Source organism: Dendrobates tinctorius, unplaced genomic scaffold (genome assembly GCF_039654945.1).
Source record: "Dendrobates tinctorius isolate UK_male_01 unplaced genomic scaffold, ASM3965494v1 ptg000009l, whole genome shotgun sequence".
NCBI lineage: Eukaryota > Metazoa > Chordata > Amphibia > Anura > Dendrobatidae > Dendrobates > Dendrobates tinctorius.
Window position 1 is genome coordinate 13,456,734 of NW_027361677.1, and position 14,375 is coordinate 13,471,108.

Genomic DNA, 14,375 nt, shown 5'->3' on the forward strand with positions numbered 1-14,375 from the left:
AATACAAGGGAATACGTGAAGCCGCGGTAGTATTATGCATGGCAATAAGCCTTTATCTAGCACGTGCATTATTTTTTAACACTTGAGCACTTTTTTTGTTTATTACTCCCTTAAAATCAATTTTAACGATAGCATTACTTGTGGGTTTCATCGTTTCTGCATTTTTACAAGGAAATTCCAAAAATGCGTCGCTCAACGTTCTGACCGGATAGTGTAACATTGGTAGGTAGTAATGTCAACTTTTGCCTTCTATCGTTCTCTTTTCACTTTAAACAGTTTTGCAAGTACATTTTATTTCCTTCCTTTTTTTAGTATCTACAGCTAATCTGTAGAAAACAGCTGATATCAGAAACAAGTGGAATTAAAAGTAGCTAATGGCATGTGCGCAGTTTAATGAGAAATGTCAATCTCTCATCAGCTGTCGCAATTTGACTCAAATCTTCTAATTTAGGAGGTTGACTCTGTCAAGAAAGTTTGCTTCAAAAATAGAAACATACTTGTTACATTTCGAAAAGACGTAGACAGGACAACGTATCAATCACCCTCCATCTCCATATGGCGACGGGGATGGAAGTTGGCGCTATAACGTGAGCGACAAACTTACAGTAAATTAAGCATTGGCTCAAAACATGCAAATGGCTCCTTTTCATAGAATTTGATTTTAAAAACTCTTTTGGAATTTCATAATATGAGAAAATTTTTGAAAGTTTCACTAAATTTTTCATGTTGTACTAAAATTGTAATGGCTGTAGAGTTGAAAAAACATGGTTGTGGAGACATTAGCAAAGTATTTGGCATCTTATTACTTTAGTCTCAGGCTTTATTCAGATGTCTGAATTTTGCACATGAGTGCTGTCCGTGATATATGTGATATTCTATGGAGCCATTCATATGTCCAATTTTTGCCTGGGACTGAGAGATCATTGGAAAATATCGAAGACATGTCCGATTTTGGTATGTGGGACAGATCAAAATCGGCGGTACAAGACAATGGATGCGTGAAAAAAATCGGGCTGCGCTGGGATGACAACCAAGTGTGGTCGAATTTCCATGGACTGTCCGAATGGAAAAATTGGAGAATTTGTTTTTTTTTCAATTCTCCATGAACAAGAAACTAGGATGACACTCGTACAACTCTGATCAGAGACAGATCAGAATATTCGGGAAGATTTTCTCATACGTGAAAAATATTGGATGTGTAATTGACATCTAAGAGCTTGTTTTCACTGGGGGCATGTACTTCTCTCTGTATGAGTTGCTAACCGACAGCACCTTCTTGGACTTAAAGAGGTTGTCCAGTCTTGGGGTACAAGTCTACAGTAACCATATGTGACTGTAGGCTTGGGAATCCTAACAGTTAGAGCACTCCACACTGTCAGGATTCTCCGGTGCTGGTGTCAGAAGGGGGTGTCCATGTGACCGCAAATCTTTGACTTACATACATTCTGACTAGACTTGTCCAGCCTCGCTCAATTCACATGCATTGAGTGAAGCCACACACATCTATTTGGCACTTGTTCGCATGTATGCAAATAGCAAATCCTAACAGTGTGCACCGTTCGCTCAAATACAGTGACTGCAGATTTGTTCCCCAAGGCCGGACAACCCCATTTAAAAAAATTGAACACATTAGGTGCCAAATATATTGATTGCTAATATCTCTGCAACAGAGGGGCAGAATTGAAAGCAAGCAAAATCTTTTTACTCCTCTCTGCAGCTACTATTACATCTTGTGACTAGTTCAAGGAGAACAATTTGGTGAAAAATTCTCTTTAAATTGGCAAGATTGGGAAGTAGAAAGAGAATGTATGCAGCCCATGCATTCTACTAAAAGCTTAAAGAGTAATTACGGTATTTGAATTTTAATGTCATGAATCTGATTCTTGATTTTGAAAAATTCTCAAGTCACTGGTAAAATCTGTATGCAGTGAAGACAGATTTTTACATTACTAAGATAGGAGATGATGAGCTACTACTCCTAACACTTTATGTAGATTGGAGGAAGATGATGAAGGTGGAGCTCTGCCTTTAGTGACTCCCTTCTTGCTCCTCCCCTTTACATTAAAGATAATCTGTCACTAGGTTTTATCTGAGAGCAACATAATGTAGGGGCAGCCTGATCCCTAGGAAGTCACTTGCTCTGCAGCTTGCTATAGTTTCAGTACAATCAGTGTTTTATCAACAGGAGATTATCACTGCAGGACTAGTCATCAAATGCCAGGCAGTCTAGTAAATCTGTATAATTCTGCCCCCCGCCACTGATTGGCAGAATTCTGACAATGTACAGTGTACACAGAAAGCTGTCATACATGGGTGTGGGCGGAGTCAAACAAGGATCAGCATTGTGAGCACGGCTACATCTACAATAGAGAAAACATGGATTTTTTTTTTCAAAACTGCACCAAGCAGTACCATATATGATACCTCACTGTTATCAGGGTCTCTGCGCTTATATCATGCTTCTTTCAGATTCCATAGCAAAAATCTGTTGACAGATTCCCTTTAAATCTTACTAGCAGCCACTGTCCTCTCCTGTCTCAGTAAGAGTCACTGAATGCCGTTTTTACCAGTCAATTGTGAACTTTGAAAATAAATGACGGCAAATTTCACTGATAAGATTCATTAGAAAGTTGCTTATTTTCACACATTCCCTTGATTTATGCAATAAAAAAAATATATTGACGATTACTCTTTAACCCCTTCACTACCAAGGGTGGTTTGCACGTTAACTACCGGGCCAATTTTTACAATTCTGACCACTGTCCCTTTATGAGGTCATAACTCTGGAACGCTTCCATGGATCCCGGTGATTCTGACATTGTTTTCTCGTGACATATTGTACTTCATGATAGTGGTAAAATTGCATTCAAATAACTTGCGTTTATTTGTGAAAAAAACGGAAATTTGGCAAAAATTTTGAAAATTTCGCAATTTTCCAACTTTGAATTTTTATGCCCTTAAATCACAGCGATACGGCACACAAAAAACTTAATACATAACATTTCCCACATGTTTACTTTACATGAGCACAATTTTGGAACCAAAATTTTTTTTTGTTAGGAAGTTATAAGTGTTAAAAATTGACCAGCGATTTCTCATTTTTGCAACACCATTTTATTTTTAGGGACCACTTCACATTTGAAGCCACTTTGAGGGGTCTATATGATAGAAAATACCCAAAAGTGACACCATTCTAAAAAATGCACCCCTTAAGGTGCTTAAAACCACATTCAAGAAGTTTATTAACCCTTTAGGTGCGTCACAGGAATTTTTTGAATATTAAAAAAAAAAATGAACATTTAACTTTTTTTCACAAAAAAAATACTTCAGGTTCAATTTTCTTTATTTTACCAAGGGTAACAGGAGAAATTGGACTGCAAAAATTATTGTGCAATTTGTCCTGAGTACGCTGATACCTGATATGTGGGGGGGAACCACTGTTTCGGCGCATGGCAGACCTCAGTAGGGAAGGAGCGCCGTTTGACTTTTTCAATGCAAAATTGGCTGGAATTCAGATCGGACGCCATGCCGCGTTTGGAGAGCCCCTGATGTACCTAAACACTAGAAACCCCCCACAAATGACACCATTTTGGAAACTAGACCCCCCAAGGAACTTATCTAGATGTGTGGTGAGCACTTTGAACCCCCCAGTGCTTCACTGAAGTTTATAACGTACAGCAGTACAATTAAAAAATCATATTTTTTCCACAAAAATGATCTTTTCACCCTCAATTCTTATTTTTCCAAAAGTAACAGGACCATAAAAGATATTGTGCAATTTATCCTGAGTACGCTGATACCCCACATGTGGGGGTAAACCACTATTTGGGTGTATGGCAGAGCTCGGAAGGGAAGCAGCACCATTTGACGTTTTTGGCTGGAATTGAGATCGGACACCATGTCGCGTTAGGAAAGCCCCTGATGTACCAAAACAGTAGAAACCCCCCACAAATGACACCATTTTGGAAACTAGACCCCCCAAGGAACTTATCTAGATGTGTGGTGAGCACTTTGAACCCCCCAGTGCTTCACTGAAGTTTATAACGTCCGGGCGTGAAAATAAAAAAATCGTATTTTTTCTACAAACATGATCAATTAGTCCCCAATTTTTTTATTTTCCCAAGGGTAACAGGAGAAATTGGACCCCATAAGTTGTTGTCCAATTTGTCCTGAGTACGCTGATACCTCATATGTGGGAGAAAACTACTGTATGGGCACACATCAGGGCTCGGAAGGGAAGTAGTGACGTTTTGGAATGCAGACTTTGATGGCATGGTCTGCGGGTGTCATGTTGCTTTTGGAGAGCCCCTGATGTACCTAAACAGTGGAAACTCCCCACAAGTGACCCCATTTTGGAAACTAGACCCCCTAATGAACTTATCTAGATGTGTGGTGAGCACTTTGAACCCCCCAGTGCTTCACAGAAGTTTATAACGACCGGGCGTGAAAATAAAAATATCGTATTTTTTCAACAAACATCATAATTTAGTCCCCAATTTTTTTATTTTCCCAAGGGTAACAGGAGAAATTGGACCCCATAAGTTGTTGTCCAATTTGTCCTGAGTACGCTGATACCTCATATGTGGGAGAAAACTACTGTATGGGCACACGTCGGGGCTCGGAAGGGAAGTAGTGACGTTTTGGAATGCAGACTTTGATGGATTGGTCTGCGGGTGTCATGTGCGTTTGGAGAGCCCCTGATGTACCTAAACTATTGAAACTCCCCACAAGTGACCCCATTTTGGAAACTAGACCCCCCACGGAGCTTATCTAGATGTGTGGAGAGCACTTTGAACCCCCAAGTGCTTCACAGAAGTTTATAACGCCTGGGCGTGAAAATAAAAAAAACATTTTTTTCCGCAAAATTATATTTTTGCCCCCAATTTTTTATTTTCCTAAGGGTAACAGGAGAAATTGGACCCCAAAAGTTGTTTTGTAATTTGTCCTGAGTAGGCTGATACCCTACATGTGGGGGTAAAACACTGTTTGGGCGCACGGCAGAGCTTGGAAGGGAAGGAGCACCATTTGACTTTTTCAACGCAGAATTGGCTGGAACTGAGATCAGACGCCATGTTGCCTTTGGAGAGCACCTGATGTGCCCAAACAGTGGAAACCCCCCAATTATAACTCCAACCCTAACCCTAACACACCCCTAACCCTAATCTGAGCCCTAGCCCTAACCCTAGCCCTAACCCTAGCCCTAACCCTACCCTAACCCTAACCCTAGCGGGAAAATGTAAATAAATACATTTTCTTTTAGTTTTATTATTTTTCCCTAACTAAGGGGGTGATAACGGGGGGTTTGATTTACTATTTATGGCGGTTTTTATGTTTGTCGGCTGTCATACGCTAAAAGACGCTTTTTATTGTAAAAGTAGTTTTTGCATCACCACATATTGAGAGCTATAATTTTTCCGTATTTTGACCCACCGAGTCATGTGAGGTCTTATTTTTTGTGGGACGAGTTGACGTTTTTATTGGTACCATTTTCGGGCACGTGACATTTTTTGATCGCTTTTTATTCCGATTTTTGGGACGCAGAATGAACAAAAACCAGCATTTCATTAATTTCTTTTGGGGGGGTGCGTTTACACCGTTCCGCGTGCGGTAAAATTGATAAAGCGGTTTTATTCTTCGGGTCAGTACGGTTACAGCGATACCTCATTTAGGTCGTTTTTTTATGTTTTGTCAGTTTTTTGCAATGAAAACCATTTTATATAAAAAATAATTATTTTTGTATCGCTTTATTCTGCGAGCTATAACTTTTTTATTTTTTTGCGGATGATGCTGTATGGTGGCTCGTTTTTTGCGGGACAAGATGACGTTTTCAGCGGTACCATGGATATTTATATGTGTCTTTTTGATCGCGCGTTATTGCACTTTTTGTTCGGTGGTATGATAATAAATCATTATTTTTTGCTTCGTTTTTTATTTTTATTTTTTAAGGGGTTCGCTAAAGGGGTTAACTAATGGGACAGTTTTATAGGGCAGGTCATTACGGACGCGGCGATACCAAATATGTGTACTTTTATTGTTTTTGGGTTTTTTTATTTTGAAAAAATGGATTTATTGGGGAATATTTTTTTTTTTTTTACTAATTTATTTAGCGATTTTTTTTTATTATTTTTAACACTTTTTTTTTTTTTTTTTTTTACTTTATTACCTTGTCCCAGGTGGGACATCACTGTCCTGTGACAGATCACTGATCTGTCACATCACAGATCACTGTGACAGATCAGCGATCTGTCACAGGCACTGCTGCAGACTTCCTCATGCCTGCGCTTTGCAGGCACTGAGGAAGCCAGCTTCCTCAGGCCCCCGAAGACCCCCGTCGCCATCTTGGATTCGGGGGCCTGGAGGAAAGGAGCCCCCCGCAGCAGCGCTGCACATTGCGCTGCCGTGGGGGGCTCAGGGAAGCACGGAGGGAGCCCCCTCCCTGCCGATGCTTCCCTTTAACCCCCGGTACACCGCGATCGCGTTTGATCGCGGTGTGCAAGGGGTTAACGTATCAGGGGCGGTCCGTGACCGCCCCTGACACATTGTGCCGGGTGTCAGCTATGATAATTAGCTGACACCCGGCCGCGATCAGCGGCGCTCACCACGTGGGCGCCGCTGATCATGGTGACGTAATATTCCGTCCATGGTAATTAGGTCCATGGTCACATGGACGGAATATTACGTCAATTGTAGGCAAGGGGTTAATTATATTAACCCCTTACCTACAAAGGACGTAATATTCCGTCCATGTGACCATGGACCTAACTACCATGGATGGAATATTATGTCCCAGCGATCAGCGGCGCCCACGTGGTGAGCGCCGCTGATCGCGGCTGGGTGTCAGCTAATTATCATAGCTGACACCCGGCACAATGTGTCAGGGGCGGTCATGGACCGCCCCCGACACGTTAACCCCTTGCACACCGCGATCAAACGCGATCGCGGTGTACCGGGGGTTAAAGGGAAGCATCGGCAGGGAGGGGGCTCCCTCCGTGCTTCCCTGAGCCCCCCACGGCAGCGCAATGTGCAGCGCTGCCGCGGGGGACTCCTTTCCTCCTGGCCCCCGAATCCAAGATGGCGACGGGGGCCTTTGGGGGCCTGCAGGAAGCTGGCTTCCTCAGTGCCTGCAAAGCGCAGGCATGAGGAAGCCTTCTGCAGTGCCTGTGTCAGATCGCTGATCTGTCACAGTGATCTGTGATGTGACAGATCAGCGATCTGTCACAGGACAGTGATGTCCCACCTGGGACAAGGTAATAAAGTAAAAAAAAAAAAAAAAAAAAAAAAAATGTTAAAAATAATTTTAAAAAAATCGCTAAATAAATTAGTAAAAAAAAAAAAAAATATTCCCCAATAAATCCATTTTTTCAAAATAAAAAAACCCAAAAACAATAAAAGTACACATATTTGGTATCGCCGCATCCGTAATGACCTGCCCTATAAAAATGTCCCATTAGTTAACCCCTTTAGCGAACCCCTTAAAAAATAAAAATAAAAAACTAAGCAAAAAATAATGATTTATTATCATACCACCGAACAAAAAGTGCAATAACGCGCGATCAAAAAGACGCATATAAATATCCATGGTACCGCTGAAAACGTCATCTTGTCCCGCAAAAAACGAGCTGCCATACAGCATCATCCGCAAAAAAATAAAAAAGTTATAGCTCGCAGAATAAAGCGATACAAAAATAATCATTTTTTATATAAAATTGTTTTCATTGCAAAAAACCGACAAAACATAAAAAAAGACCTAAATGAGGTATCGCTGTAACCGTACTGACCCGAAGAATAAAACCGCTTTATCAGTTTTATTGCACGCGGAACGGTGTAAACGCACCCCCCCAAAAGAAATTCATGAAACGCTGATTTTTGTTCATTCTGCATCACAAAAATCGAAATAATAAGCAATCAAAAAATGTCACGTGCCCGAAAATGGTACCAATAAAAACGTCAACTCGTCCCGCAAAAAATAAGACCTCACATGACTTGGTGGGTCAAAATATGGAAATATTATAGCTCGCAATATGTGGTGATGCAAAAACTATTTTTACAATAAAAAGCGTCTTTTAGCGTGCGACAGCCGCCAAACATAAAAACCGCCATAAATCGTAAATCAAACCCCCCGTTATCACCCCCTTAGTTAGGGAAAAATAATAAAACTAAAAGAAAATGTATTTATTTCCATTTTCCCGCTAGGGTTAGGGCTAGGGTTAGGGTTAGGGCTAGGGTTAGGGTTAGGGCTAGGGCTCAGATTAGGGTTAGGGGTGTGTTGAGGTTAGGGTTGGAGTTATAATTGGGGGGTTTCCACTGTTTGGGCACATCAGGTGCTCTCCAAAGGCAACATGGCGTCTGATCTCAATTCCAGCCAATTCTGCGTTGAAAAAGTCAAATGGTGCTCCTTCCCTTCCAAGCTCTGCCATGCGCCCAAACAGTGTTTTACCCCCACATGTAGGGTATCAGCCTACTCAGGACAAATTACAAAACAACTTTTGGGGTCCAATTTCTCCTGTTACCCTTAGGAAAATAAAAAATTGGGGGCAAAAATATAATTTTGCGGAAAAAAATGTTTTTTTTATTTTCACGCCCAGGCGTTATAAACTTCTGTGAAGCACTTGGGGGTTCAAAGTGCTCTCCACACATCTAGATAAGCTCCGTGGGGGGTCTAGTTTCCAAAATGGGGTCACTTGTGGGGAGTTTCAATAGTTTAGGTACATCAGGGGCTCTCCAAACGCACATGACACCCGCAGACCAATCCATCAAAGTCTGCATTCCAAAACGTCACTACTTCCCTTCCGAGCCCCGACGTGTGCCCATACAGTAGTTTTCTCCCACATATGAGGTATCAGCGTACTCAGGACAAATTGGACAACAACTTTTGGGGTCCAATTTCTCTGTTACCCTTGGGAAAATAAAAAAATTGGGGACTAATTGATCATGTTTGTGGAAAAAATACAATTTTTTTATTTTCATGCCTGGGCATTATAAACTTCTGTGAAGCCCTTGGGGGTTCAAAGTGCTCACCACACATCTAGATAAGTTCCTCAGGGGGTCTAGTTTCCAAAATGGGATCATTTGTGGGGGGTTTCCACTGTTTAGGTACATTAGGGGCTCTCCAAAGGCAACATGACACCCACAGACCATTCCATCAAAGTCTGCATTCCAAAACGTCACTACTTCCCTTCCGAGCCCCGACGTGTCCCCATACAGTAGTTTTCTCCCACATATGGGGTGTCAGCGTACTCAGGATAAATTGGACAACAACTTTTGGGGTCCAATTTCTCCTGTTACCCTTGGGAAAATAAAAAAATGGGGACTAAAAGATGATGTTTGTGGAAAAAATACGATTTTTTTATTTTCACGCCCGGACGTTATAAACTTCAGTGAAGCACTGGGGGGTTCAAAGTGCTCACCACACATCTAGATAAGTTCCTTGGGGGGTCTAGTTTCCAAAATGGTGTCATTTGTGGGGGGTTTCTACTGTTTTGGTACATCAGGGGCTTTCCTAAAGCGACATGGTGTCCGATCTCAATTCCAGCCAAAAACGTCAAATGGCGCTGCTTCCCTTCCGAGCTCTGCCATGCGCCCAAATAGTGGTTTACACCCACATGTGGGGTATCAGCGTACTCAGGATAAATTGCACAATATCTTTTAGGGTCATGTTACTTTTGGAAAAATAAGTATTGAGGGTGAAAAGATCATTTTTGTGGAAAAAATATGATTTTTTAATTGTACTGCTGTACGTTATAAACTTCTGTGAAGCCCTTGGGGGTTCAAAGTTCTCACCACACATCTAGATAAGTTCCTTGGGGGGTCTAGATTCCAAAATGTTGTCATTTGTGGGGGGTTTCCACTGTTTTGGTACATCAGGGGTTTTCCAATCGCGACATGGTGTCCGATCTCAAATCTAGCCAAAAACGTCAAATGGCGCTGCTTCCCTTCCGAGCTGTGCTATGCGCCCAAATAGTCATTTACACCCACATATGGGGTATCAGCGTACTGAGGACAAATTGCACAATAACTTTTAAGGTCCTGTTACCCTTGGAAAAATAAAAATTGGGGGTGAAAAGATCATTTTTGTGGAAAAAATATGATTTTTTAATTGTACCGCTGTACGTTATAAACTTCTGTGAAGCCCTTGTGGGTTCAAAGTTCTCACCACATATCTAGATAAGTTCCTTGGGGGGTCTAGTTTCCAAAATGGGGTCAGTTGGGGGGTTTCCACTGTTTAGGTATATCAGGGGCTCTCCAAACGTGACATGGCGTCCGATCTGAATTCCAGCCAATTTTGCATTGAAAAAGTCAAACGGCGCTCCTTCCCTACTTAGGTCTGCCATGCGCCGAAACAGTGGTTCCCCCCCCACATATCAGGTATCAGCGTACTCAGGACAAATTGCACAATAACTTTTGCAGTCCAATTTCTCCTGTTACCCTTGGTAAAATAAAGAAAATTGAACCTGAATTATTTTTTTTGTGAAGAAAAGTTAAATGTTCATTTTTTTTAATATTCAAAAAATTCCTGTGACACACCTAAAGGGTTAATAAACTTCTTGAATGTGGTTTTAAGCATCTTAAGGGGTGCAGTTTTTAGAATGGTGTCACTTTTGGGTATTTTCTATCATATAGACCCCTCAAAGTGGCTTCAAATGTGAAGTGGTCCCTAAAAATAAAATGGTGTTGCAAAAATGAGAAATCGCTGGTCAATTTTTAACCCTTATAACTTCCTAACAAAAAAAAATTTTGGTTCCAAAATTGTGCTAATGTAAAGTAAACATGTGGGAAATGTTATGTATTAAGTTTTTTGTGTGCCGTATCACTGTGATTTAAGGGCATAAAAATTCAAAGTTGGAAAATGGCGAAATTTTCAAAATTTTCACCAAATTTCTGTTTTTTTCACAAATAAACGCAAGTTATTTGAATGCAATTTTACCACTAACATGAAGTACAATATGTCACGAGAAAACAATGTCAGAATCACCGTGATCCATGGAAGCGTTCCAGAGTTATGACCTCATAAAGGTACAGTGGTCAGAATTGTAAAAATTGGCCCGGGAGTTAACGTGCAAACCACCCTTGGTAGTGAAGGGGTTAATTGGAATTGCATAATGTTCTGTATCCTCTGTGATAACATTTTAAGAGAATTTCACATGTGCCATCTTGTAAAAAGCCGATCACAGTTTATTGTATGGTCTTCATTCTAGACAATGAGTCTATTCGAGGAATTAGCAGTGGCATTTTCAATGTTGTGGTCGGGATGGATGCTTTAGCCCTTGCAGCAATTATTTCCTTGTGCTGTACTTAAATAAATACGTTGAGGTCAAGGTACAAGTAATGTGGAGCCTTGGGCAGCAGCGTTACATTGTATCCTCTGTCTTCCTCATCCTCTTACAGTCAATAGTTACTTGCCTCTTAGGTCATGTTCACATGCGCCATTTTTGCTCATTTTTTTGCAGCCCACACCTGCTCTCTTGGCAGTAAAAAAAATGCATTTAGAAACCCTGTGTTTTAGCATTTTTGGAATTTTTTTGAGTGCGTATTACGTGTCCTTCGCCTATGATACGTTTAATAAAGCTCATTTTAGTCACCAAAAATACTTGTTGCGTTTTTTCTTAACATATTTTTCACTTTCGCATTGCTTAAAAAAAGCTTTAAAAATGCTGAAAAAATTGACAAGCTGTAGACGTAAAACACGCTGCAGTTCTCAAATTTAATCAGATAAATAAAGCAAGCGCGTGCCAGAGATTTATTAAACCTCATAGCTTTTGCTGGCGCTGTGAAAACTGGCTTTTACATTGCATTAAAAAAAACACAGGAAAAATGCATCAAAAATGCTGCATGTGAACATAGCCCTAACAAATAAGTTGCGCTCTTAACAGTGCCACACATTGTCCCTGAATGTCAACTATAGTGCCCGAGGTTAATACCAGCAGCACTGTGAACCTACACAGAATTCTATATTAAAGTGTGTGGTTTTAACAGTAGTATCTTCAGGAAGCAGCAATTCTTCTGATAATCTTGCAGGGGGTCTAAGAGGTAATGTTTCTCCTTGTTGAGAAGGAAAAACCAAGTCAGAGTGAGGAGACTTATAGGCCATATATGTTCCTCTGGGAAATTAAATATGCAAATTGTCTCTTCAGAGAGGAAGAGGACTAGAATTTGCTGCTTCCAATAGGTGGCACTAATATTCTATCCCTCTTTCTCACTGAAGAGGAAATTTGCATATTTAATTTCCCAGAGGAGCATGCATGGCATTTAGGTCTCCTCACTCTGACATGTCATACTTGGCTTGACCCTCTCCACAAGGAGAAATGTTACTCTTTAGACCTCAGTTCGGAGCCTTTCACCTAGCCAAATCAGATCTTATATTTTGCATTGAGGAGGGGCAACACCCCAAAACACAGTGTCTGGAAATTAAGATTCTGGTTTGGCTTTTATCCCTAGTCCTACTGCAAGGCTCGTTAAAGAGTCAATATTGACTTTTAAGAGTCAGTGATAAGCAGTCATGAAGGAGCGCTTAGGAAGCAACCCAGGGGTGGACAGGATGTCAGGTCTCCATCGCAGCTCCAGTCGAGAACCTCCGATGGAGGATGGGAGCAATGAGAAAATGGAAAACAGTCTTAGGAGCGCAGGAAAGAGATTAAGACAAGAGATAGGGTTAAGCCACAATGTGTTTCGACGGAGGAACGCATTGTGGTTTAACCCCATCTCTCGTCTGAGTCTCTTTCCTGCCCTCCTAAGACAGTTTTCCATTTTCTCAATATTGACTTTTAGGATTGCTGCTTCCAAAAAGTGGAGCTAGAGTTCTACTCCTCTTCCTCTATGACGAGGCTATTTGCATACAGGAATCTTGCAAGAAACATGTGTTCGTATCCTGTTAAATTCCAACTTTAGCTTGGGGCAGATTAAAGCTTTCTCCTCCTTAACCAATGGAGTAAGGTTTAGTTATTTATGTCCTTTTACAAATAAAGCAGAGGGGAGAGGCTCCTGGTGCAGCCAATTGTATAACAGTCAAGCAAAGACAGTGAGGAGGAGGAGGAGTAGGAGGAGAAGGAGGAGGGGTCATAACTGATTGGCTAAGACACAGAGAAGATTATTTTATATATGTTTGACAGCTCCAGTTGTAACACACACAATAGGATTAAAGAAAAGGAGAATAGAAGTAGTAGTGCTGGAATACATTTTAATATATTTTTTATGTTTTGCGTTCCTTTAAGATATGATGAAATGGTAGTAGAAACTGTTTTATAAACTGCATATAACTTATTTTATAGTAGAAGACTTTTATAACTTTTTTCATAGTTAGATTCTACTTCATATTTGGAACATCCTTTAGATGCTTGCACATTATAGAATTCTAGAACATCATTTGTAATTCCATCGAATGAAAAGGACACTCTATAATCCCAAACAGAGATGAGTAGCATAAGCCCCGGGGCCATACATGAAAGTCAGTGAGGCACTGACTCTTGACATTTTTAATCAATTGTAATAGTAAATTGGAAATGATACTCTTTAGAGAGATGTAAGGTTTTCCTGCCAGCTTCTCAGTCACTGGCATAGAATAAAATTTTATTTAGCGATACACAAAGGCACATTTAGTTGACGGGTTACTTTTGCAAAAACTAAAACAATTGTGACAAAATAAATAACAAAATAATACATTTGGTAGACTTCAATTTTTGGAGAGTTTACCCAACCCTTAGAATAGAGATGTTGATGTCTTGATGTCATTGATAAGAACTTATGAAACATCAAGACATTTTTGACTGCTTTTAGAAAAAAACAAGGCAACTGTAGAGAAAAAGTTCATTTTGGTGATAAGTTTTATTCTTCTTCAGGAGCACGTCTACTTTCTGCTTTGTCGGGGGGGCAGTGCATCCTGAAGATTGACAGCTCCGATCTGCAGCATGGTTGTGCTTATAGTCCAGACCATCTGATGCTGCTAGCATAGACCGCGTTGGAGAAGTTTCAAGGGTTCAAGGGGAGTAAAACTTTGGAAACTTCAGAGTTGCGTGAGACATGATGAGACTACAGGTTGGCTGGTAACCTTGGCCGTATACTGTAAAATAAAAAGTCTTGAGAACGAAAGGATAAGGAGTAAATTTCAAAGTTTCTTGTGTTTTCAAATTGCTTGCAATTTTGCCCGTTTATGAACTTGAGAAAACCCCTTTAACTCTAAATTGAAGCAACATCATAAAATGTCCATATAATAGAAAACTATTGATGTGATTCCATTTTTGCAGAAAATGCAACTACATTGGAAGTCATCTATATATTAGGGTTTTTATAAACTGATAGGAATTTTTTCACTTTTTTATAGGTTAAACATGGCGGAATGACCACTGTAACAATAAGTGACAGACTAAAAAGTAAGAAAAATC

At 40.5% G+C, this 14,375-nt stretch overlaps 1 protein-coding gene across 2 annotated transcripts in view; it reads right to left on the minus strand.

Moving 5' to 3' along the window:
* The window catches only part of CDH8 (cadherin 8), a 473,060-nt gene that overhangs the window by 116,496 nt on the left and 342,189 nt on the right, over nucleotides 1-14,375 (minus strand). The window lies entirely within an intron of this gene.